A 26,474-nucleotide genomic window follows, 5' to 3' on the forward strand; every position below is an offset into this window, starting at 1 on the left:
TCTTAAAATGCTGTTCAACCCGTAATCCTACAGTAATGCGTCTTAGGAATCACAGCAACATTGGTTAGAGATGGTGACAACTCAGCATGTAAAATGTGGAATTCTTATAGACCACTCCTTCCAACCTTTACCTGTCTTCTAACATGCATACCATATCTTGCATGACATCATCTTTTCAGTTACTGCACCAAAACACCATCCCCCATAAGACCATAGGCATGTTTATAGCCTCCTCTCTATTTATAGGACCGTGGACTGAGCTGGGTTTTAAACATTTGTTTTAAGCACAGTCTAGTAAACTCAATATAGAAATATTTTTATTCAAATTCACTAATCACATCTTTTCAGTAAAGTGATAGACATGACAAAAGGAGGATGGAGACAATAGGTGGTAGAAGTTACAGTGAATATTAGGTGCATATAATGGCAATGCAGGGTGCCCTGGGCATAGGCCTTAAAGGTATATGGTTCAAACATAGCAGTTATATCTTGAAAACAATTCATCTGTAGAAACTTGGTTGTGGGTGAGAGGACACAGATGTAAATGCCCCCTTCGCCTCCTCTTCCCCTTTCCCTTCCCTTTCCCCTTTCCTTTTCCTTTTTCTTTCTTTCTTTTTTCTTTTCCTTTTTCTTTTCCTTTTCCTTTTTCTTCCCTTCCCTTTCGTTCCCGAGCCTCCTCTCCACCCGCATCCCCTGCCTGAGCCACGACCAGCGTCATATGGGATTTTTAGATGTGAACAGGAATCTGACTCACAGCTGGAAAGGAGATGTATGGGTGCAGAACGGCTCCAGTCCCCACATTACCCTTACCCACCACTTACGTTTTTAAACTGTGAATAGCCAGTTACACACTGGATTACCTACCTGTAGTTAAATAAAATTGAGCAAAGTCATGAGTCGTAAGCTTCACTCCTATACACATCCTTAATACAGGATCTGCAGAGGTATTCAGGAGTTATTTTTTAGCTTCTGGAAAATTAGCTTCCACTGTGGCATCCTAACAGGAAATGTCCTGCTCTCCCTGTGGCCCCGTCCACAGATGTTCACAAATGCGGCCACAGAAGTTAAGACCTACCTTTGGCACTTCAGCTAATCAGATTCTGATGTTCTTCCAACAAACTTATGTGTGTGTGTGACTTGCAACGGGACTGCCAAAAGCGTGTAAAGAAAAATATTTACAAAGCTGTTGTGGTTGACTGACAGATGCACAATATAAATTGACCCAATTTTGATAAATCCACAGCTCACCAATAACAGACGTGGTTCTTTTTGTGAGGAGTGAATGAGATGCATATTTTTTGTTTTATTTCTTCACAATGCTCTAAATCCCCATGCTTAATTGTCCAAATCTCTTATGGTTGAACAGGACTTAAATAGCAAATTCCCGTCTTGAAGTTAATGAAAAATAATGCGCTAGCCTGGCAAAGTAAATTGTTCTTTTCAAAATAATGGTGTCCTCTTTACTGCTGAGCATGTGCAGCCTTCAACACTTCGCAAACTGAACGTCCCAAATGAATAAACTGCAGTGTCACCTTTTTGTTTGTTTGATCTCGCTTCCTATATCTCCTGAGATGCAAAATTGAGCTGAGTGTGGCACAAATCAACATAGTTGACAAGCATCACCAAATGTAAACTAACAACTGTATACTTTTTTAGAAAATAGCAAAGCTAAAATAAAAAATAAATGTTTCCATGTGGTGAGAATGGAAAAATATCTCAAAAACTATGCACTTGTAAGTGTAGGCTAGCACTATTATTGGTAACACTGGAAATAGATAACTTTTTTTAAGATAGCTCTTAATGCAAATGTTTCTGTACCCAATTTGATAGCACTGAAGGAGGATTGCTCAGCAGGCCGCAATCGAATCGCTCATGTGACTTGCTGATCACACCAGATGTCAGCAGAGAGGGATTAACACATTGTGCAGTTTTGCCGGCATTAACATCTATTTCCTGAAAACACGGGACTGTGGAAAGCCCAATTCTTCATTGATGACAGTTCACCACTATTGCAAAGCCCCACTTTGTGATGGCCTCCACTCAAGTTCAAACAGCCCTTGGCTATTTGAGGCAGAGAACTCATTGACTTTGCTTTTTTTATTTTATTTATTTATTTATTTGTAAAGTTTTATAGAGCGCGAACAAGATCCTGGCAGATATTTTGTAGCCGTCTTTCTAGTTTTTTTAGAAATACAAGCTATTTCTTTACTTAATCTTGAACAGTCGCCAAAGACATAATTCACATTTATTTCTCATTGCAGATCAGAATGTGTGAAACAGAAATAGTGCAAGGATTTTAGGCGCTCCAGGACAGACACAATGTTGCTGTATGAGCTATTCCTTTCACAAAATGAAGAAAAAAAAAGATTGTTAGCATTTTGGTACCCCCAGGTGGCGCGCTAAGTACTGGAAGTACCTGGCCCTGACACTGATAGATACATTCGACAAGTTGCAAAAATATTAAAACAAGGATTAACCTTAGAGACTGTTTTATTTTATATATTTCATATAACCGTAAGTCTCTTCAATGGGTTGCTTCTCAAGGGTCCAGTCCGGCAATAAAGTTTAAATAAACAACAACAATGAGTACAATGTTGAAAATATCTTCATGCGGTTAACAATCTTCTTTGTGTCGGAATTTCTCACAACATTCAGCTAGAGGCTGGTATACTCTGTTGAAAAGGGTCTAACGTTTTTTAAACCATGAGATCAAACAAGATGACTGCTCCTTTAAGGAATTTGTTGTAATCACCTTTCTACATCAACTTATTACCAGAGATGCTGGCTGAATAAGTTAATCAAAGTTGCCACTATTTTCTTCATAAATAAAAAAGTATATCGTCCTCAAGATGGAGGCAGTAGAATATTTCCATCACATTTTTCATTCTTTGTTGACAGTGTAAAAATTGCAGTCATTCAAATGTTATGCATCATTCAGGGAGTGGCAATAATGAAGCTATAAAGAAGAAGGGCCCTTTGCAACAGTTTGCACATTACACATTATAAATAAGCCAATACAATGCAAAACATTCTTCTGCTATCACAGTCGCACATGGAGAGATTAAAAGTGGCCTCTGTTTATTTGACTATAAGAATTTGGTGGCTACAGGCTAAAAGAAAGCCCTTACTTTTTTATTTAGGTATAACTTTAGTGGAAATAGGCACAGTATTTTAAAAGTCTTTTTAAAAAACCAAGAGTCCGTACAAAGCACCTACCGAGAAAACATGAAGTGCCAGCTGTGCTGAAATGCTATTTTAATACTCTTTCAAAAACCTCATGGGTGTATTCTGCAACATATGGGCACAGTGCCAGTTTCAGTTAAGAACAAATACAAGCCAACCTGCATCAAAAGCACTCTTTCACTTCCAGTGGAACATAATATCGATCTCAAACTCCCTTGTGACTTGCAATGTATTTTAGAGTAAGGTCTTCCTCCACTACAGTAACTCTCCTCCACCTCTGCTGAGAGAAATGTATGCATCACAAATATTGAAATATGCCCCATCAGACTTTAGTATTCCAGGATACTGGGTACTCTTCATCGAGCCATGACAGCAATGACTAACTTCCAGTTCTTCATAAGGAATGCACACACTGATTAGTTGAAGCACACATTTGATTCCGGATCAGGGAACGCAACAATCAAAAATAGGAGGATTGGGAGCCACATTACTTTTGTGACTTTGGACATTATTGACCTGAAGCAAATGTTCTGATTTTCTTTACCCCACCATCCCATCCTCATCATTATGAAGTAACAAAACGTTTACACCCTATAAAACAAACCCAAGCTTTATTACCGGGAAATGTAGGTGAACCAACCACCATTCTTGCCAGCAATGATCAGAGAAGAAACAAATTAAACAGAAACTGTGCTACACGCAATCAACATGTAGTCAAAAAACAATTTATAGGGTTATGTTAAATAATTCAACATTGTTCCCAAAACAGGCAACATTTATAACATTCTGATTTGCCAAGAGCACTGGGGACTAACCACCTAAACCATCAACTTTGTGAGACTAAAGAATTGACAAGTAGGAACAGTAGTAAGTGAAATGGAAGGTAGTCATCATCTGAGGGTAAACAGAATACAGGACCTAGATTTACTTGTTTACGTAGCTCACATCACAAACGTTATTGTCTGTAGGAATGTAGTACTCAAAGAAGAGAAATAACTACATCAACAAAGAAAGGATTACAGGTTGAATCAATTCACCCTAGATTCAAAACTTCAGATCAGACAGTGGATATATTAATCCACTGAACTATATCACAGATCAAACTCATCAATTTCAACAATAGTCTTTACCTCGGAAACCACAAAGTTCATTTTTGTAATTTCGTTATCATTGTGCGCAATATGCTTGCTTACTTAAATTCCAGTGTGGAGTGTGAAATGATTTGTGATACACTGTCTTAATATTGAGAAAGATTATCCAAAATATTTATGAATATAATATGAACGTAACAACCTGTCACACTAATTGCTTAATTTACAAAGAAGATGGAATGCCATTTTTTAACACATTTATACCGTGTGCATTTAAATGATTTACAACTGGACATGAATTTTATAAATGTCTATGGGAGCGTGTAAGTCACTCATGAGTATTGTTAGACTTGGCCCATTTTGCAGGGTCATCCCTGAACATTTTGTCTTCCTCCTGGTATTTTTCCTGACCTGGTGTTGGTGGTTTTAGGACTCAGGCACTTTATCACTGCTGTCCTGTGTAAAGTGCTTGTGCTCTCTATGGTAAATGTTGTAGGATTGGTCTACACCTGTTTGGCGTATTTATCCCCTTAGGCGCGGCCGCGATTCTGCGCCTGTGCGGCACTTTTAATGAGTGGGTGGTTTCATGCACACACCCACTGTAGTGCATGACGGCCGGGGGCCGTCATCAGCATGGAAGGGGTTAATTTACCTATCAGTCACCTGTAAAGTGGTATGTCATATACACAGGGCCAGTAAATTAAAAGCTACTGGTGGGCTTGCAGCACTGATTGCGCTGTCCACCAAAGCAGCCTTTCAAACCTGTCTCAGGCCTCTGCCATTGCAGGGCCTGCGCGTACTGTTTAAGGCTGCTGTGACGTGACACATAAAGTGGTTCCACGTCTGTGACTCCCTTTTACTACATATAAATCACACCTAAGGGAGGCCCTAACTAGCCCAATGGTCAGGGTGCTCTGTAGGTAAAAGGTAGGACATTTGCCTTAACTGTTTGGCATGTCCTAGTAGTGACAAACAGCCATTTTGGTTTCTCACTACTGTGAGGCTGCCCTCTCATAGGAATGCATTGGGATTCCCTGATATGTGTTTCAGTGGTAATTCCTGACATGAGAGGAGTAGCGTGGTCAAGTTTGGTACGTTTGGAATAATGGTAACAAATGCTGCGTGATGTTCTACGCATATTTATTTTCACTATTGTAGAAATGCCACTTTTAGAAGTGGGCATTTCTGCGTGCTATGTGTCTTTGTGCCTGCCTGTTGTGCATTGCATGTCTGGATCTGGAGTGATAGATGGCACAGTGTATATATGTGATTACATTCTGATGTGTTTTATGAATAATACAAAGGCTATTTTTGATATAACCTTGTGTGGAGTTTCTTCTGTGGTGTGATTAGTGTGTCACTGCTGTGTGTGTGCTGCGCAAACGCTTTACACATTGCCTCTGGGATAAGCCTGACTGCTCGTGCCAAGCTACCAAGGGGTGTTGAGCAGGGGTTATCTTCAGCGTGTAACTTCCTTGCCGTGACTAGAGTGGTGGTTTCTGCCTGGCTCAGGCACTTGCCCTAATCAACCAGAAATCCCATTTCTAACAAGAACCAATTTATATTTTGTCTTGAAATATATTTATGGAGGGTGCATTTTGCAATAACCTTATGATTGAGAAATCTTTGAATTGTTCAGATTACACATGTGTAAATTTACGGAAAGAATGATGGGGTATATTATCAACAACTAGCGATAATTTTTGTCTCTAACTTGTTTAGAGACAAAAATTATCGCCGCACATCGGCGATTTTTATCGCATATAAACCTTGCTATTAGCAAGGTTTATCGCAAATGCGATAAAAAACGCCCGCAATGCATGAATATCGCTGAAAAGTCAGCGATATTCATGCATTATCGAGCAAATGCTCTTAGCCATGTTATCCACCTCCCATTGGATAACATGGCTAAGAACTGCTCAGGGCAGGTGTTAGCTTTTGGAGATATTCGCCCTTAGCGCAAATATCTCCAAAAGTTGGTAATAGGAGATAGCGATGTTAGCGACTGTTTCCAGTCGCTAACATCTTGGCACGCCCACTTTGCATATCATTAGTGATAAATATCACTGACATGCAAAGTGGGGCCCATGATGGTCGCTATCTCCTATTAGCTGTCGCTAACTGGTGTTAGCGACAGCTTGGTAATAGGGAGATAATTTTATCTCCGCTTTCTTGGCTTTTAAAGCCAAAAAAGCGGAAATAAAACCCCTTGATAATATACCCCGATATTTGTCAATGTTTTTGCCTTCTTGTTTATATGGGAAATATTTTACATGAAAGGCTATGATAGCAGACTTACTCCTACTTAAAGGAACTCAGGGGTATATTATCAACAACTAGCGATAATTTTTGTCTCTAACTTGTTTAGAGACAAAAATTATCGCCGCACATCGGCGATTTTTATCGCAGATAAACCTTGCTATTAGCAAGGTTTATCGCAAATGCGATAAAAAACGCCCGCAATGCATGAATATCGCTGAAAAGTCAGCGATATTCATGCATTATCGAGCAAATGCTCTTAGCCATGTTATCCACCTCCCATTGGATAACATGGCTAAGAACTGCTCAGGGCAGGTGTTAGCTTTTGGAGATATTCGCCCTTAGCGCAAATATCTCCAAAAGTTGGTAATAGGAGATAGCGATGTTAGCGACTGTTTCCAGTCGCTAACATCTTGGCACGCCCACTTTGCATATCATTAGTGATAAATATCACTGACATGCAAAGTGGGGCCCATGATGGTCGCTATCTCCTATTAGCTGTCGCTAACTGGTGTTAGCGACAGCTTGGTAATAGGGAGATAATTTTATCTCCGCTTTCTTGGCTTTTAAAGCCAAAAAAGCGGAGATAAAACCCCTTGATAATATACCCCTCAATTCCAATGCAAAACTACATCTGAGTAAAAGTATTTTGGACAGAAAATACACATTTTGTGCTTATCAATTATTGGAAATGTGTTTGTGAATCAGGCCACTGGAATTGAATGTAATATGTTCATTATATCATGTATCCTACACGGATTTGCAGTCCTTGATTGACACTGCGCATTACTTATTGTGTAAATGAGCTGCAGGGAAGTTCTCAAATAAAAATATCTTGACAAAATCAACTAAAATTTAAAAGATTCCTGATATTATAGTGGTTAAACAAACAATAAATTAATGACAAATACGTAGGAGCTATTGGAAAGCAGGAACATAAGCCCCAAACTAGCACATAGGTGAAAATAATACATTGGTTCAAAAGATTGTTATAGGCAAATACCCAGCCTAAATAAACGGTTTGCGACTCACAGTCAAACAAGCTTCAATTTTTTTAAAAAAAGCGTTGTGGTGTAATACAGCGATTTTTATATTTATTTATTTTATTTTAATGTTTTCGTCGCAAATGTATACGACTAAAGGGTGCTACTAAAGATACATATTCTTTCCTTATTAAAACATTAATTTCAATCGTGGGTGTCCATCATAAGTCCAGAAGGGCTGAAATGATGCCACATGTTCAGGATAGCCACTGACTCATTTAGTTTTATTTAGAATCATTGCATAGTAGGAATTGTATTTCCAACCATGTTACACATCCATTATTTCAATACTTCTTTTTTTCACAGATGTTAATTTTCTGTTTTCTGTAAAAAAAAATGTTTCGCATGTCCCCTTGATCGTTACAAATAGATTACTCATAAATTAGATTGATTTTATGACCACATTCTGCAGCACATAATTCAGGTGTTTGTGAACCTTTGGCAAGCAGGTGGATCAACACAAATTTATATTCATGCTATGTAACAATAGTAAGCTGTTCACCCGCTGGATATGATAAAATACGTTTTTTTAATAAAATGTAAGAATATTTATGTTATTTGGAACGGTTCAGGAGCAAGAAAGACGTTGAAAACGTAGAGAACTCTCGCCAAGAAATTTTACAAATATCTCAATGACATAAACACAACATCTAATAGGATTTGTAGATGACTTTATCTTGGCTGATCCTGCACAGCTATGCATCATGCATGAGGAACGGCAGGTTTTAATGTTGCACTTTATCTAAAATTCATGAAGTCTGGTTTGAAAGAGTAAGTTGCATACATCATAGCTGTCCGGTGTGCTGTCTCTGATTCCGAATATCCATCGCGTCTGCTAAGACTAAGGTGCCTATAGAACAAAAGATTTACATAGCCACCATCCGCATTTGTCAATATCGCCCCAGAACATGACTGTCTGATTTAGAACATATTTGTTACATTGTCTGCAGCACTGTCCCAGGGCTATATTTGGTCTTCCAATTTAATCAAGTAAATGGTTTTAAATATTAATTTAAGTTGCATTTACTCACTTTGCCAATCGTAGCCTTTGGTATCGAGTGCCGTGGATCATGTTGCGTTATTTATAGATCCAGGTAAAATCCTACACCTTAGGCTTAGTAATTTGCAGTGTGTGATAAACTGCCTATTGCGATTTTGCCTCTAAAAGTGGGAATAATTTGCTTGCAGATTTTGGTGCATTTGCATCAAAATCCACATGACCTGGTATGTACCGGACATTTTCTAGGTCTGGGTGAAATTTTAATTATTGATTTTTATCCTCCAGCACACGCTAATATCACCATACAATAAGTACAGTAATGTATAAAGTTTCAACAGATTCTTTTGTTCTTGCGTTCTTTAATTGGGTCTTTAGCCAACACTTGTTTCGTCGCCTCAGGGAATAGATCCCGTGACTTCATCAGGGCTGTTGACTTGTCAAGTACTTTGTGTCTTTCTGCCAGTTATACTTTCGTCCCTGCCTGCCATGTACAAATGTGCACGTGCAGATTGAGCTACAATCAGATCAGGCATGTTATACCTCTTATCCTCTAAGATTACAGTCATAGAAGATTGCCTTTTAAGAGTCACTGAATATTCAAATATAGATTAGGATGCCCTTTAGGGTGTATAATGCTCCTACTATTATAGGCTTTACAACAGGATCCACCAATTGATGCACACTGAGCACAGGAGCACAAATGGTGACACCGCATGAGTAATCCAATTTGCCATTTCAGTACAGTTCCATAGTGCCCCCTAAGACATTGGGCAAACCAATTTCCATCAACTTCCAGTACTGCTGTAAGTGAACTAGTGACCGAAAAGTCGTGGAACCTGATAATTATCTATCTTGTCAAAGTTGAATGGATAAGAAGCGTGTGAATGGGTTTTATTTTTCCATACTCTTCTTGAACCAGGAATCTCATTTTATGCACCTTGGTCCCATCGGACGTTGTGCCATTGCTAAGTGGCCATTTCCCAAATATTCTGGGATCACCTAAAATCTCAACCTCCAACAGGGGTGGACTGAGCAGCCTCATCTGGCCAAGGCTATACCTCCCTTGAGCGGCCCAAGCTGGACCTGTCGCAAGCGGTCCTCCAAATATGCAAGGGTGCCATGAAGGGGCCAGTGGCTGTTTTAATGATAAAGAGGTTGTGTCACGTTTATGGCGCAGTCTGATGCAAAATCATTTTAAGTATAAGCCAAGCTAAGCACTTTGCATAACTTTGCATTTTTTAGTGAATACAGAGTAACTAAATGCAGTGAATTGTGCTGCTTTGTGTTACATTGTGTCAGGTACGCACTACATGAATGGAGCATAGGCGTTCCATGCATTCACCCATGTTTTTTTATGCAAACCCAGATTTGCAAATACATAAACATAGGTTTGCGCCAAACGAATGTATGACGTTACAATGCAGGCTATTACAACGCCTGCCTTTACAACGCGGTTTTTACATCGCAGTCCATTACAACGCATAGTGCTTTTGGGTGTTGGATAGTGAATAGTTGAATTTACTATTCCAACTCCAGTCCCCGTGGACACTAGGGAAGGTTATTGGATAGTAAATTAACCTATTCCCTATCCTAGAGCGCCACCCAGCGCAATGCGTTGTAATAGTTTGTGTTGTAATGACCGCGTTGTAATGGTAGTGCGTTGTAAAAGTTTCGTTGTAAAGGTTGTTTACCGCGCCAAACTTGTGCACCTACCCAACAGAAGCATCATGAGGAGAAATATCTTTATTTTTCCTCATTCATTCATCTTGCCATGCAGAATGCATGATGGGTGACCGCACTGGCATTAGGCAGCACATAGTGAACCAGCACAAGGAGAGAGCAGAAATGATCCATATCATTGTAAATATGGAGCGTTTCTGCACTCTCCCATTCACTCAACACAGTGCAGCAAATGCTGTGTTGTGAGAATAATAGTAAATGTGTCATAAGGGTTTCTGCTAAACACCTCTTTAATCTCCTGCATTTACCTTTAAGTGACCTAATGCTCAATGTTCAAACTTAGACTAAAAAAGCCTCAAGCCAACAGGTGAGTAGCCCAAAGCCTAGGGTGACCAAGTCACTCCAGGTCATTATGGACACTGTCTGCATCCATGAACTTTTCATATATAAATCAGAATTTCAGGAGAGTTCATCAAATTATTTTAAATGGAAGCAGACCTAAACTTGTAGGCAAGTGGCCCCAAAGTCTAGGTTACCACTAATGACCTGTAGGAAGTTGGTCGCCTCACCTAAGTTTTTTATATTGCCCAGCACATCCGGCTATCCCCCATCCACCTAAAGGTCAGTCTGCCCCACACTGGAAGATTCATACAACAACCATTTCATAGTGTCCAGTGACCCTTGAAATAGTGGCAGAATTGAATTGTTATAAACAGGGCTTTAAGTGAGCCGGGTCTTGCCGTGCTCAGCAATGGCAGTTCTATAAAGCAGATGCAGAGGCGGGTCCCTATCGGGCTGTCCAATTTTGCACACACCCTTAGGATGAAAAAAAATAAATGTGACCTCTGCAGCAGTACCAACCTTCAAAGCCTTTGATGTAACTTCAATGCGACTCATTATAGTTCTTTCACGGTGCCACCATTTCAGAACTGAAGTCGTTTCAATGTGCTATACTAGGAAGCCATGGTTGTTGCCTATTTATGTTATGCAACTAACAGCCACTGACAAAGCAAATAGTACTGGCTTGTTGCAAGTGTAATATCATTTGCTGTATTATGTGTCTGGATGTAATGACAGAAGCAGCAAAATACCAGTCGGAGGGCACGCTGTGCTAACTGAAGATTTTTAGCTTGGGTATTTCTAAGCCACGCCCTTAATTACATCAGCCATGCCCCTTTGAGAGGCCACCCAGTTTTTTCATCACACTTAAAGCCCTGGTTATAAAGGACAATCGTACGTGGTGTATTTTAATGAACAAAGGATGCCCACGATTCTCCACCAGCATCCTTTGTGGATTGTCTTTGATAGAGAATCTGTTTTCCATGGTTGTTTTTTTATGCCGGGCAATTACAGGTTCGGCACACACTGTGCATTGTGGAGGCTGCGAGACCAGCTGCTGCCATGGATTTACAAAGTGAGCGTGTAAAATGAGGATGCCAAGTCTGTGCTTCTGTTGCTGTTTTTTTTAATCGCCTGTTATGATGAGTGCAAGGCCATTTTCCAATTAGCAGTAAAAAAAAAAGCTAGATAATTTATGCAAGGCAAACCAATAATTCAAACTTCCATTAGAGGGAGGAATGAGATGATTTGATTTGGGCAGAAAAGTGCAGCCATTTTGTAAGCTCGCATATGCATATTTTTGTGCATTGACACCGATAATGATTAAGTAGTTCCGCCGTGTTTTCCTAATTGTGGACACTGTAGATAAATATAATGGCCGGCACTGTGGGCCGTTGACCCACATGTGCAGCTAGTTGACAAGATTTCGTTTAAATCTGTTCTCATTTTGTCCTGAGGGCTGATGCCAATTTTCAAAGGCACTTTGCGAGATCTGCGAGAGAAAACCAACTTATTAGAGAGCACACAGAGAGCCGTGTTAGTCCCCCAATTACTGTCGTACAAACAGCAGACTCCAGGAAGAGACAGGCTTCTCAGGCAACTTTAGCTACGCTGTTCTGTTTCCCTGTAATGAGGATTTAGTTAGCTTTAGGGTGCGCAATGCTTTGCAGTGACAAGAAAGTACTAGGCTGGCAGAGGTGACTAGTGTCACTTGAATGTATTTTCGAACACCGAGGCATATTTATGAGCCTTTTGCGCTGCCGGAACCTGGAAACTATATTTATCAGGCCATGCAAAGTGATGCATGGCTTTGAATGGCCTAATAGATATGGAGTGAGGAAAGACAGCGCACAGTGCTGCGTTGCCTTATGCTGTGCTAGGGAGGCGTTCCATGGGTGGTGAAGTGGGTGTTTCCATGCAACACCCATAGATTTTGACGCTTCCCCAGATTTACGAAACCATGTGAACCTGGGGATGGGCCAAAACCTTACACCTCCCGAGGTGAGGCGTAACAAGGAGAAATAACTTTATTTATCCTCGTTCATTCCTTTTTCCAAGTGTGCTGCATTCTGCAGCATACATAGAAAGAGGAAAGAGCCTCCCATGATTGCTTTTGTGCAGGAAGGTGCCCTTTCCTTCACATAATCCTGCCAACAACAAAGGCACCCTTGTACCATGGTGCAGGGGTGCCTGCCGGCCCGGACTGGCCATAGCGGGCACCGGGCAATCCCCCGGTGTGCCGCACGGGTGGGGGGTTGGTTTGGGGCCCCTAGGGGGCCGTTTTTGTTACAGGGCCGTTTTTGCAGCATAGCTGCAAAATTGGCCCTGTAACAAAATCGGCCAAAAACCGGCCCTGGCAAAGAGATCGGCAGCACCCACAACCCCCCGGGGGGAGGGGGCCGGCCGAGCACTTTGCCAGGGCCGGTTTTGGTTCCCAGTCCGGCCCTGGGTGCCTGCATTGGCATAGGCGCCCAAAATGGCACAAGTGCATGGGAAAGGACAGGAATGCACAGTATTGAATAAATACGGTGCATTCCTGCCCTTTCACTTTGACGTGGAGCAGCACAGCAAGGTGAATTAATGCGCTACCCTACTCCCAAACCCCATAGATGAGGGCCTGCATGTTTTAGATTCAAGGAGTTTTAATTAACGTTTTCTGTTTCCAGTGTGTTGTTCAGAAAAATACAGACTTCTGCACCTTTAATAAGCTGTTTTTGCCCTCGACAATTATAAACGTGCTTTATACTAGAACTCTATATGTGTTTTCTGTCGGTGAATAAATATTTCCCTGCTGTATGTTCAGTGTTCCACATTGATAGTGCTGCGTATAACACGTTGGGCGGGTCCAACTTTATTTTTAAAGCTCTCTGAGAATGTGCCTCGTCTTTCCTTTTTTGAGACTTTGTAATTTTCTGGGACCGGGACTTGTTTTTTATCATCAAAAGTTTACCCAAAACAAAAGAGAGAAAGGCAGGATATGGAGAAAGAAAGATGAAGTGAAAGGGAGCCCGTTTTTGACTGCTGTTGCTGCTGCCACTGGGGACCGGGGACTACAGCCCTCAAGCATCTTTGAGGCCTTACGCCACCAATGCGAAGCACCAGGAGGCGCTTAAAACCACTGCAGGGAGCCCGTTTTTGACTGCCGTTGCCAAGGGTGGGCCAGTCAGAGCCCGTCCACAGCTGGCCAAGGCTGGGCTGTGCCACCCCTTTAGTCTTGTTGAACTCTGTCCAATGCTGATCTTGTGACCTGTTGTAGAAGCTACCATTGCGAACAGGGGGTAGACTCCCTGCCCCATCTGCAACGAGGTTATTAATGATTAATCTCACTTCTGGACCTAGTGGCAGGAGGTAGCTGCCCCTCTTTTGCCCGACGGAGGAGTTAAGTGCTATTGATCAAGTACCAGTTACACCACCTACAAGTAAGTGACATTGTTGGCAATCCAGCCATAGGTGTGGGTGTTGGGGTGTTGGAGTGCTGGAGGGCTGAAATTGGTCAAAAGAAAGGCTGGTAGGTCAAAAGCTCCAATGAGCCAAGGGTCGCTACCAAACGGACCACAATAGACACCTTTCTGGAGCAAGCAGTGGGAGCCCTGAACAAGGAGCTAGATCAGGCAGAAAGGCACTGTGTGCACTTGGGCCTGGGCCAACGGGGGAAGGCAAAGCGATGGCTTCTAAAGCGAACCAAATTCAGGGGTTAACTAAAGATAAGGAGTGCCAGAGTGAGAATCCCATAAAGGATCGGGCGGCCTCTGTTGCCCTCCAATCACAGCCTGAACAGCGAGGGCACAACCTATGCAGGCTATGAACTTAACAATATCCTCGCCTACCATCATGCCTGCAGCAAAATGTAAAACAAAGGCCAAGAATATTACTAATATAAACAAGCCCCACCTGGTCACATCAAAAGCCCCGGATCTGTTTAATCACCTGGATGATGTGGATAATGCCATCTGGAAACTATTTTGGGACACATTAACTGTCATCATTAATTAACTATTAGAACCAATAAAATAAAAAATGGATAAACTGGAGGGAGGGCTGGAATTTTTTACCACCAGTTATGGTAACCTGCCTGGTATTTTACATACACAGTCTCTGGCAGGCAAGGGGATGCTACCAAAACTCCCCAATACAATTGATTTCTGCCTAAAGGCGGGGGCTGGTGACCAACCTGCTACAAGTGTAGCCACAAGTGTAGCCCATAGTCAGTCATGGTCAATCCCGATTCCCAGCGTGGGGTTAGGACCCTCCAATACAAATTCTATCCCGTCATCCACAGAAACCCAAAACCACGTAGCCTGCAATGTAAATTATACATCTAACAACTGTAATCATCCCCAAGAGCAAGTAACCATTAACCTCCCCCCAGCTTGCTGGCCATACGTGATCATTCTTGCAAATGTCCCCCTATTAATAAATGGGACTAGGGAAACATCTGAAGGTCTAAAGAATAAAGTGGTCCATTTTCTTAGTTCTAAACGCCTATTTTCACCGACCAACGCAGACCAAATCCTACTCACATGAAGGGTAAGGTGGATAGGCCCACAAATGAAATCTATGAGGGGATTGCACTAATATTAATTTTTGAAACCCCTGTACAGCTGGTAACATTCATGCGAAGGCACCATTACAACCTCTGGCTGGCTATAGCATGGTTATTTTACCTCTAGGGTTCTTTCACAGCCACTTAATAAACCATGATCACACCCAGGCCTACCCCCAAAGAGTACAGGCACCGAGATCGGCTTATCCCTGATATATCTTTGTCAAATAGGTAACAACCACTTATTACAATGGAAGATAACGATTGACTTGATAGTGTTAAACATGTGGTAGACAATACAGCAGAGTATAATAGTAAGGAGGCTGCCAAGGCCCAGGAGTGTAATATACCACCTAATGCAAATAACTGTGACCATAATAAAGCCATTAAGCCTAGTGGGGTGCTGCCTAAGCTAGGAAATAGTAACCTGTCAATTTTATGATCTGCAGCAAAGTCGCAACTAAAACCTTAACCATGATTCTAACCAACGGATCGGAGGGTGGTTTACATAGCTTTGCAACTTGGAATGTGAACGGGCTTATGAACAAATTAGGGAACCCAGACTGGCATAATTTTATATCGAAATATAAAATAATGTGTTTGCAAGAAACATCATGCTCGAAACCAATACATGTAGATGGGTTCTCTTCATAATCCTTAGAAGCAACAGCATTACCTGCAAGGTGGGCTAAACGGGCGGCTCTTAACCCTTATTTCAACAAAATGCCAGTTACATTTAGGAAGATTTTGAACCCTAATCCACTTTTCCAATTATTATGGTTGAAGAAAAATGGAGATAAAGACCTAGTTATATTAAACTACTATAATAATGTGTTTGATGCAACATGTAGTAGGGTGGCAATGGCATTAGATCACCACTTGGAAACCTTCTTCAAAATTATACATACTGATAATATGTTAATATGGGCAGGGGATTTTAACATACAATCCTGTCTTCTAGGTGATACCCGGATATGTGGTTGAACAAATCAGGATGGGATTGGATATGACCATTTTTGCCACAGTGAATATGGCGAAACCTTGAATTTTATTATTACAAAATATGATCTTTAATTATTGAGGTGTGATCGTGATATAAATGGCAAAACCATTCCGACATTTACAGATCGAAGTCAATCTCTATTATTGAACATTTGCTGATATCAACATCAGCAAACGCCCTGGGTGGTATGCCCAATTCTGTAAAGGTACCCTTAAGTGACCACAATTTGATCACAATACCACTATATCTTTGGAGTGAGAGGCACCATAGTTTTCCTGCTGTAAATAACATCACTGTAAGCAGGCCTAATAATATTAGAATCAAATGGGAAGGAACCGACCCTACCACCATGTTTCAATCAATTGTGGAATAAAACATTGTGGAAATTGAAAATTGCCTCCAGGAGGATACTGATGCTAGGTCGATAGTTAGAATCGTTTGTCAAATTACCAGCTTCATAAACCTACTGCTTACTCGCCACCCTCCTAGGGCAGGGAAGAAGAATAAAGGATGGTTTGACACCTCTTGCACTAAAGCACTCCGGCTGTTGAAATATGCACTGAAGAGGTTACCGCCAGACTCCATGACAATCAAGACTGTGCGAAGCCAATATAAATATGCCACGGATAATAGGATGAAATCACTGCAGAATGAAGCATGGGACAGCCTTACTATTGCGGCAGAGAACAAAAACCCAAGCTGTTCTGAGACATGGTGAATGCTCTATTTTTTAAAAACAATGATAACCCAGAGTTTATGCATCATGTCCCCTGTGATAGATGGGTGGCACATTTTTCTGAAATTTCTAAAGAGCATAGCAAGGATGTAATTAGGCCTTTATGGAAGATGGGTGGGAAGGGGGACTTGAAAACCTCGTCATTTCCCTAGATGAAGTTAACCTGGCTATTAAAACTAGAGCAGGGGGACGGGCCCATTGCCCAGATGGGGTGCCAGTTGATGTTTTCAGATCTGCACCTGTCCTTTGAGGGACTATTCTCACCAGGGTTTTTAATGCAGCATAGTCAGACTGTATCCTGCCTTCATGTGAGTTATCAACTATTATTCCTATATATCAGAAGGGGGACAAAGGATGCCCCCCAAACTATCGCCCGATCTCACTTTTAGACTCCTCACTAAAGGTTATGAGTAGAGTACTGTTGGTAAGGCTGGGGGAATGGGTACAAGAAAACTCAATTCTATCCACGGCCCGGTATGGTTTTAGGAAGGAGATGGGCACGATCGAAAAATGCATAATCCTGGAGCTCTTAATTAGTAAATACACAAGGGCTAAGACGTTTTGCTGATTTGAGCAGCGCTTTTGATCTCCTCAACCATAATCTTTTGTGGGTACTCTGGTTGATCTCCCTAAGTGCACTAAGACATATCATGGGATTCCTTTCACACCTCTATGAACAGCTACGGAGCCAGGTATGCTATGGCCCCATGGATACATGCCACAATTTAAAGTAGGGCATGGTATCCATCAGGGGTGTGCGTTGGCTCCATTACTTTTTTCACTCTTTATTAATGGGGTGGATAGCCATCTTCAGCCGATGCAGATTGATGCCCCCAAGGCTGGAGGACTTTCAATACCAGTACTGCTGAGGACGCTGTACTCCTAGCTAGAACACCAGTAGGACTGCAGAAATTGATGAACGCATTTGGCGAATTTATGACCTCAAGGAAAATGATTATTAACAAATCCAAAACCTTCAATATGGTCTGTGGCCATATACGCAAACCATGTAGAAACTTTTTTATCGACAGTACCCAATTGCTTAAGTGAAATTCTTTTGTTACTTGGGGATATTGTTTGCAAGCAATGGCTCATGAACTCAGCATGTTTTAAATACCGGAGCCAAAATGGACAAGGCCTCCCAGGGAATTTTCAAGTTTGCATCAAAACTGGATAGCCGTCCAATCAAGGAAATGGTGGATATATATAAAGCTAACGCCGTGACAATGGGAACTTATGGAGCCGGTCTGTGGGGCCACGCCAATGCAGATGCCCTGCAAATTGAGGAAAATACATTTCTTAAGAGGCTCCTATATTTGCCATCCTGTGCTGCAAACATCAGAGTTCACAATGAGGTTAACTTACAATTCATAGAGGACATCCTTTCGGATGAACCGCTGTCATTATGGATATCACTGTGGGCCGAGGATGAGGTTAGCTTTACTAGAAGCATAATTCTTGATGGTCTAACTATGGCTAAGGCTTTAAACATACCGTGGCTATTATACATAAATTCTCTTTTGGGCGAATTGTGTAACTTGTCCGTTTGGTCTGATATCTCCCAGTTAACATCACTTGGCAAGAACAGGACAAAACACATTTTTTCCAAATCTAGGCTAGCTAAGTGACCTGGACGAGGGGAAAATATCACTAGTGATATTCTATAAGACTGGACAAGGAAGTGGGGGCTAACCATTATTTGACATATGTAAATATCGTACAGCATTGTTTTGTGCTGAATAGGTTGAGATGTCGTATTGTCCATTACCTGGTTTCTTTTCCACATATGAGGTTGTGCCCCTTTGATGCAACGTTGTGCCCTTGTGATGGCCACACCCCAGTAAACAAAGCACTCTGCACTTTTTATTACATAATAATATTTGAGGACTTGCTTTCTGAAACCTAAGTTTATCGCCCAGAATATCCAAGTGCATAAAAATGCACTGAACCTTTTGGTGTCATTAGGCAGCCCACATGTGTGTTATAATGTTGCACTATTTACAATGAATGCGATAACAATTAGGAAAGCATATCCCAATAGCTAATGATGATGTACCAAAGGTGTACGAAGGGTTGGACCTTGATATGCTTATAATATTGACCTGTACTATCCACCCATCAGTCTATTTGTATACATTATTTTATTAGCTGTGTTTTAATCAAGTCTTTTATATAATATTTCATATGTAATATGGATTTTATTCTTCATATGCTATATGTATATGTACGATTTAAGCCATGTACTTATATGGTTGTATTTTTTTATACATCTATATAAAGTTCATGAATGAATGATAGAAAAACAGTGACAAAAGGAAAAGCATGGGTGAAAAAAGAAATCACAAGAATTTACAAAAGAAACAGGAACTGTATTGTGGTGCAAGAGAGTGTCACGAAGTTGAATCAAAACTAGGCACCGTTAGTAGAGAAGCGTGGCTCAGTGGTTAGAGGAGGCAGACCCGGAAGCTGAGATCGACCGTGGACCAGGGTTCGATTCCCCGCCTCGGCGGGTCTCGGGCTCAAAAAATTCCACGGACTCGACAATTCTTGCTCCGGTGCCTACTCGAATCACGGGGTCACACTCTGCAACTCTGGGCAATAGCTTGCTTAATCTCCACTACGGCCCCTCGCGGCGGGATGCCTGGCTTTCACCTTGTGGACACCCTGCCGGGGTTTCTCACAGGGGAATACCAGGACGGGTTCCCTAAGCAAGCGCCAGGATGCCCTTTGGGTGACAGGTTTGCGCTATATAAGTACACCTACATTTACATTTACATTTAGTCAGGAATAATGGGCTTCTGCAGTAGGCGTCTAAGTAAATCTTTTGGCCTCTGCAGTTATATTTTTACAAATGAAGCACTATCACTATTTTAGCTTGCCAATTTCATTTCAAAAGTATGCTAAATTCATAGAGTGTAGCCACATTTGCTTGCAAAACAACTGGGCCGAGCTTTGCATATTTAGCCTAAAGATAGGTTTATTTTCTAAAAGTGTTATTTGTAGAGTCTGTTTACATTAGTTGGGTACACTTGCATTCTAATGCAATGTTATTTTATGGTTTTGCATATTGTTATGCTGTGGTATAATGTTATATTGTGCTTTGCTCTGTGGTACTATACTGTATTAAGTAATGAGCTTGTCATAGTATATCACATTACCTTACATAACCTGAAGTTATATCATTGTTATTTAGCTCTTGCTCTTCAGCTGTATATACATGATGATCAGATTCTCTGCAATGAAAATTTGAGGGTCAAAGACGATAAAAATCTTTAGGTCTGGATTGATAGAACAGAACAAAAAACCAAATGGCGTTGCTCACAAGCACTGTTAAAATGAGACATTGAAGCTGGTTTTTACTAAACGCACATTATTTTCAATTTTCCAGGAACACCATCCTAGGGCTCTCAATCCATTCTTGTGGTTTACTTGCAGCAAAAGACAAAGCGTCTATATAATGTGGCAGGCGCCATTTCGTCTTTGCACTGGGTAGTCAGTGAGGTGATTTATGGGATGCACCGAAAAGTCTATGGGAATTTTGGAGTTAGAGTACCCTAATACAGGGATATATATCAGTGGCTGTAGTTACATCACATTGGACTGTTTCACATAAAGCGTGCACTGGGAGTGCTACGTTAAAGCACAGTCTCTGACAGAGTTTTGTGCTGGCTGGTGGCTTATATAGTTGAAGAGTTGGATCAGTGATGTTTTTCACTCAAGACAGTGGTAAATGATTGTGTGTCACAGAGAATTTCAAAGTGTGTGCTACTTTTTCCTGGAATTATAGAATTACTTTTTGACACATATAAAATGAGCAACAGAAACTATTTAAAACCATGCACAAACTAACATAATAACACAATTTAAACTTAACATGGCACATCACAACAACGTAGAAAGCAATACAATAACCACAGTGTAACACAACAAAAATCAAATTCCAATAAAAAAGCACAAAAATAACAGAACACATCACCACCACAACAACAAATGTGCACAAATATTCTGTCTCATATTACCATTGCCAGAATTTAGTTTTCATAATACTGTGGTGTTAGAAATTATCATGTTTTGCGTTTCATTCCCATTTTTGTTGGGCATAGGACTCTGCAAACCTTCCTTCTGCTAACCAGTGGTAAAGTGCTTGTGCACACCCTTTCGAACCTGGTAAAATTGGCATGTACCTATATGGCACATTTAAATCACTTATATGCCCCTATTATATGGTACTGCATGTACCCAGGGCCTGTATATTAAATATTACTAGTGGGTTGCAACACTCATTGTGACACCCACTAAATTAGCACGATAAAGCATGTCTGCACACCTGCAGCCTGGGTGTGCAGTTTTAAACCTCCATTTTGACCTGTCAAAATAAACCTTTTCTCAGCCCTAACCCTTCCATTCTACTACATTTTATTCACCTCTAAGGTAGGCCCATAATGCCCATAGGGCAGGGTATAGGGTATTAAAAAAATTAATACGTGTACATATCATGTTTTACATGTCCTAGCAGTGAAAAAATCTCCAAGTCGATTTTCACATTGACAAGGCTGGCTTTCCCTTAGGAAAATACTGGGTTACATTACAACTTTGTATGGTGCTTAACTTCAGTTTAGGAGCTACTAGAAAAATGATTCAAGCATCCATTTTAATAGTAATTTAAAATCCGACATAATAGTTGTCAGATTTTACACTTCCATGTTAGAAATTACCCTTTTGGCAAGTTGTCACTTTACTTCTGTAACTGGCCCCTGATGACTTCCTTGTAGCGGGATGTGTATTGCTGTCAGAGAGTGGAAAAAAGCCCTTGAAATGGGGTGATACTTCTTCCTTGACAGAATTGCCTTGGGGGGCTGGGTACAGCCCCTTCCTGAGCATCAAAGGATACCTACCTTGTGATAGTAGATGAAGCTCATACTTAGGCATGCCTTCGCTTTGTCTCTCTAGTGAGGCTGGCACAAAACCCAGTAGTGTTAAAGAAACTGATCGGAAATGGTTTAGGAGAGTGGACAAAGGCTTGCCCTCCTCCCATATGCCGGCACTGTCCTTTAAAGTAGACGTCACAGACTTCCCCTCAAAGCACTCCGGGACCTATAAAGAATCAGAAGAAGGACTGCCCAGTGGTTTGAAGAACCTGAAGGAAGACTGGACCTGCTTGCCTTGAGCCCCAAACCCCAGAAGTGACTCCAAGGGTCGGATTGAGCAACAGGGACACAATAGGCTTCTGGAGGTATTCCACCAGGAATTGAATTGCCAGGGCAGCTCTTGGTGCCTCTGTCACTTTCTAGAGCTCTCCAAGGTTAATTGTAGTAGGAACCAGAAGGCTTCAAGAAAGAGAGAAAGAGAGGGAGAGTGGGCAGAGGTAGAGAAAAAGTAATCATATAGTGAGAAGAGAAAGAGGAGAGAAGGAGAGAGGGGGCGAATGGATGGATGGAAAGAGAGAGATTGTGGGAGGAGAAGAAAGGAGCAGAGTTGGTTTGAGCATGTTTGCCAGTGCTATTTTTCGTTCCACAGTCCGACACTGCCAATGTATGACCTGTGTGGGTATATGTCAAATAGTGTTGAAATGGATTCCCTGGCCAATTTTTGTGCTGTCAGGGGTATAACTTGGTGGGAGGAGACAGGTAGTTCATCTTCTGCTAAAGAAGAGTCCATTGCATTTTCAGACCAACATTCACATAATGCATGTGCACTGTTGCATGTTACAGGAGTGTACTGCTTGCTGCTGAGGCAATCTGAAAAATGTTCCTGTTGGTCAAAGTTCTTTTCACCAATTTTTTTTATGAAGTCTGTTTCCCAAGCATACACAAACCGAAGCTTTGGTGGCACTTAGAGGCAGATAAACCAGAGACAAAGGAGTCTACACTGGGCATAGGAAGAATGGATGAGTTAGATAGTGCTTCCATATACATTATTCGTCCCTAGATTAGCCCATAAATCTTTCAACCCATGCGCACCAAATATCTTACCCACCTCCCTCAAGAAGGAGGACCGTGACATGGTATTGCCACTCTGGCTAAACCGATGTGTTGGACATACGTAATTTGGAAGGGGCTTACATCTTCTTCTTTAACATGGAACTCTCCAATGTATAGTTTACATAAGCACATTTAAATAGCGGAAATTTCTCATTTGCATGGGGGGCACCCCAAGAAAGATGACTTAATAATATGTGGGTGCTCACGCAAGATGGTAATACTTGGTTGCTGTAATGCTAGTCCTATTCAGAAAATTTTCCTAGACAACTGTGCCTCCCAGAAGAAGTGTAAGCTTTTCTACCTAGTGAGTGGTCTTTTATAGAAAGCATGGAAGGATTAATTGCACACTGACATTGGACCCACTGGCACAGAATCAAGCGTGGTAGTCTGGTCACATTATCTGAATTTGTACAATCACACTCCACCGCTTGTGGGTAAGGGAATACTTGATAGTTCACATTTTGCTGAAATTAAATAGGGAATTCACCAACCTATGTGAGGCCTCTCAAATACCGCAAAGGCAGTGGTGTAACGAAACTTGAGGGGGCCCCCCTGCAAGTTACATTGAGATGCCCCCTGTTGACTTATTCAGGAACTCTCAAGTCAGGATACTGTGCTGAGGGGCCCCTGGAGCTTGTCCCCCGCGCAGCTGGGCTATGGGGGCCTATGGTACATCACTGCTCAAAGGCCATATGAGACCTCATGCATATGTTTAATAAGTGGCATGTGATTAAGAGGGTGCATCAGGTAAAACATTTCTAATATCATGTCCGCAGGACACTTTTCTGGATGCAGGGCACTCCAAATCCAAAACAGTTTAATAGATTTGGCTTCTAGTGCTGCTCTTGCCAGCTCTCAAACAATAAACTAGAAGTCGCTTTTATGGCTATCCACAATGAACACATTTGAATAGAAATTACATCAAATGTATTTTAATGGAGATTATTTTCATATTTGTTATTGACTGTGAAAACCCAAGTGGCTCATACGATGTGATGTAGCGAGCCCTACCAGCTTCACACAAAGAGCTGCCAGTAAATGCCACATTGTGGTCCGGCTGAGCAAAGCCAGAAGTCTAAAATTGAAAACAAATGATGGCCGAGAGATTTAGCAGTAGCTGCAGAGATTATGTTACCGCTGCTGTCCACATTTCATCCTCTCCAGTCAGTTGGAAAACAGTATTAAATTGACAGTGCCCTCAGAGTGCAAGTCACAGCCAAACATGAGTTGCTGTCAATTGTGAATAGAGTGGGTTTCGAACCCTGAGTTTACAAGGAGCAGGATCCAGAGACCTGTCTCATTCTGCTGACTTGACAAGGCTTTTGTCAGTGGCATCGAATTTGGAGCAGCTGCCACCGCCATCTATCGGACATTGTCAGAACTGCTAGTCGTAAACCTACACTAGCCAACATCCAACCTGATCTGTGACTGCTTGGTCCGGAGGATCAGATAATCACACAGAACTGTCAGAAAGGCCACGAGAGGACTGTAAAAAAGACATATTACTCTGTTTCCAGGAATGTGTGCTGCTTGAACAAACACTGCAACATGGAGATAACATTCTTTTCCTGCTAGGGTGGAGTGGATTCAGTGCGGCTTGTCTTTACCACTGCTTGATCAATATCTCATTGATGCATGTTCTGCCAGCTCAGCTATAATGTTGCATTTTTCCACTGCTCACTAAAATAAACTGATTTACTGCTCTCCATGTGAAGGGAACAGACGCAAGCAATGTGATTTATAAAGAAAAAGGGTGTTTATTTTTAAGTAAAAACACATTTAGGTTTTATTTTAATGTTCACACCATTGTCTGGGCAAAACGTCACAAGTGCAGTTCCAATACGTATACCAGATTACCTATGCAGAGATGTATAAACACAATTGCATTAGAGAATGTATATTATTTCATAATTAAATCAAATTCGTCAATAATAGACATCCACTTTTTAGCACCAGAGAAACCTATCAAGGTATGAACTGAAGAGAAGGCTTAAGGAGTGTGTGGGGAGGTGGGTTTCCATGGTGAACATTTCCATAACAATTGCTTCGTTTCTCTAGAAACAATTCTGAATTACTAAACAGAGGGTTGCTGTAAGGGCTTTAAAATGTGTATACACACTGGGCATCTGTATCAGGATATCATAGTCAGAAATATCGTCTGACATAACTATCATGTCCTAAATATTATTTCCGAAACGTCATTGCACACGCTGTAGTATTTCTAGTACTAACTCCAATGGGGTGATTTTTTAGGAAACAGTCTTTCTGTCAGAGAATATTTTGAGTACAGTATTCTTGTAACACACCCAGGGGCAGCAGGCATGCATGATGAGCGTTAGGGCGGTGCCCCATCAATTATGGGAGGAGAAAGGGAATAGTGCATGAAGACCGAAGCAGCTCAGCACAAAGGGCTGCCTGCTCTCTGATAATCCTGTTGTTTTATTTTTTTGTCCTTGTGTTATCTGCGCATGGGAAACATCCTTTACCACCTAACCATTACAACACGGTATGGTTACATAGTGGTTTTAACAACTCAACTCGTTACCACGACTTGCACTGGAGGGAGCGCTAGACTAAGGAATAGTGTGAATTACTATTCCAACACCTTCCCTACTGTACGTAGACTGGAGTTGGAATAGTAATTCACACTATTCCTAAGTCTAGCGGCCTGCAGCGCAAGTCGATGTAACAACTTGCTTTGTTAAAACTGCAATGTAACACACCGCGTCATGATGGTACGCGATGTATCATCATACATCCTCTGTGCATGTGTGTATTGGAGAGGTCCTCACTCACCCTAATGTGAAAGGCCAGAGCTGTTACATTGTGTATGGGGTGTGATCAGTCATCAGCGGCGTTGGAGATATCTTCTCTGGATCGCTGACTGGTGTGGCCCAGGGCGGAGCCAGAAAAGCTCCTTTGCTTTGATAGCAAGGGGCAGGACAGGCCAGTGGAGATAAGTAGGGATTCAGAAGCACAAGACTGAAAGTGGGCTGCGGGCTCCACCCGTCTTTTTATGTCACTACCTGTTTGGTTGTAGGTGGACTCCGGGGAGGTGTCGGTCGGCAGCAGGTGCACCAGATTTTAAAAGGTTCTGCGTTGAGCACGCGCACTTGTATGAAGGTTTTTGAATTGTGAGCCTGGAAGCGGTAGCCTGCAGCAGTTATTTCCCTCTCTCTTTATGGGAACACAGATTGGCCCAGCCTTTACTGCATCCTATTACAGACTAAGGTAGTGGAGCCTGGGGTCCTCTGCCAATTGAAGCTCGCCTTGCCAGGATGTATTCTCCCAGAGGTAATAGACACTCGAATAGGAAATCAGAGCCAGATAAGAGGATTGTCTTTTGTTGTCTGCAAGTGCAGTTGGTGTCTGTTTTCTTTCCTCCAGTCAGTTGAGCTCTTGCATCATCAGCTTTGTGTCCATTTTTTGGTAGCGGTGGGCGCAGAGGGTTTTAAGGCTTATTCGGGTACCAGTGTGAGTGAGTCGCGTATTGTGGTCGCTGATTGATGCTGGTACTTTGTTCTGCATATGCTTCACCTGGTCCTTGTGAATGTAATGATTTCTGCTCAATTAGGACCATACGAGTCACAATGAGAGCCGTTTGTTCTATTCGATG

General features: G+C 41.7%; 1 protein-coding gene across 2 annotated transcripts in view; it reads right to left on the reverse strand.

Moving 5' to 3' along the window:
* Positions 1–26,474, reverse strand: part of NRG3 (neuregulin 3) — a 1,733,439-nt gene that overhangs the window by 1,036,152 nt on the left and 670,813 nt on the right. The window lies entirely within an intron of this gene.

The sequence above is a fragment of the Lissotriton helveticus genome, chromosome 5_1, assembly GCF_964261635.1.
Source record: "Lissotriton helveticus chromosome 5_1, aLisHel1.1, whole genome shotgun sequence".
Classification (NCBI taxonomy): domain Eukaryota; kingdom Metazoa; phylum Chordata; class Amphibia; order Caudata; family Salamandridae; genus Lissotriton; species Lissotriton helveticus.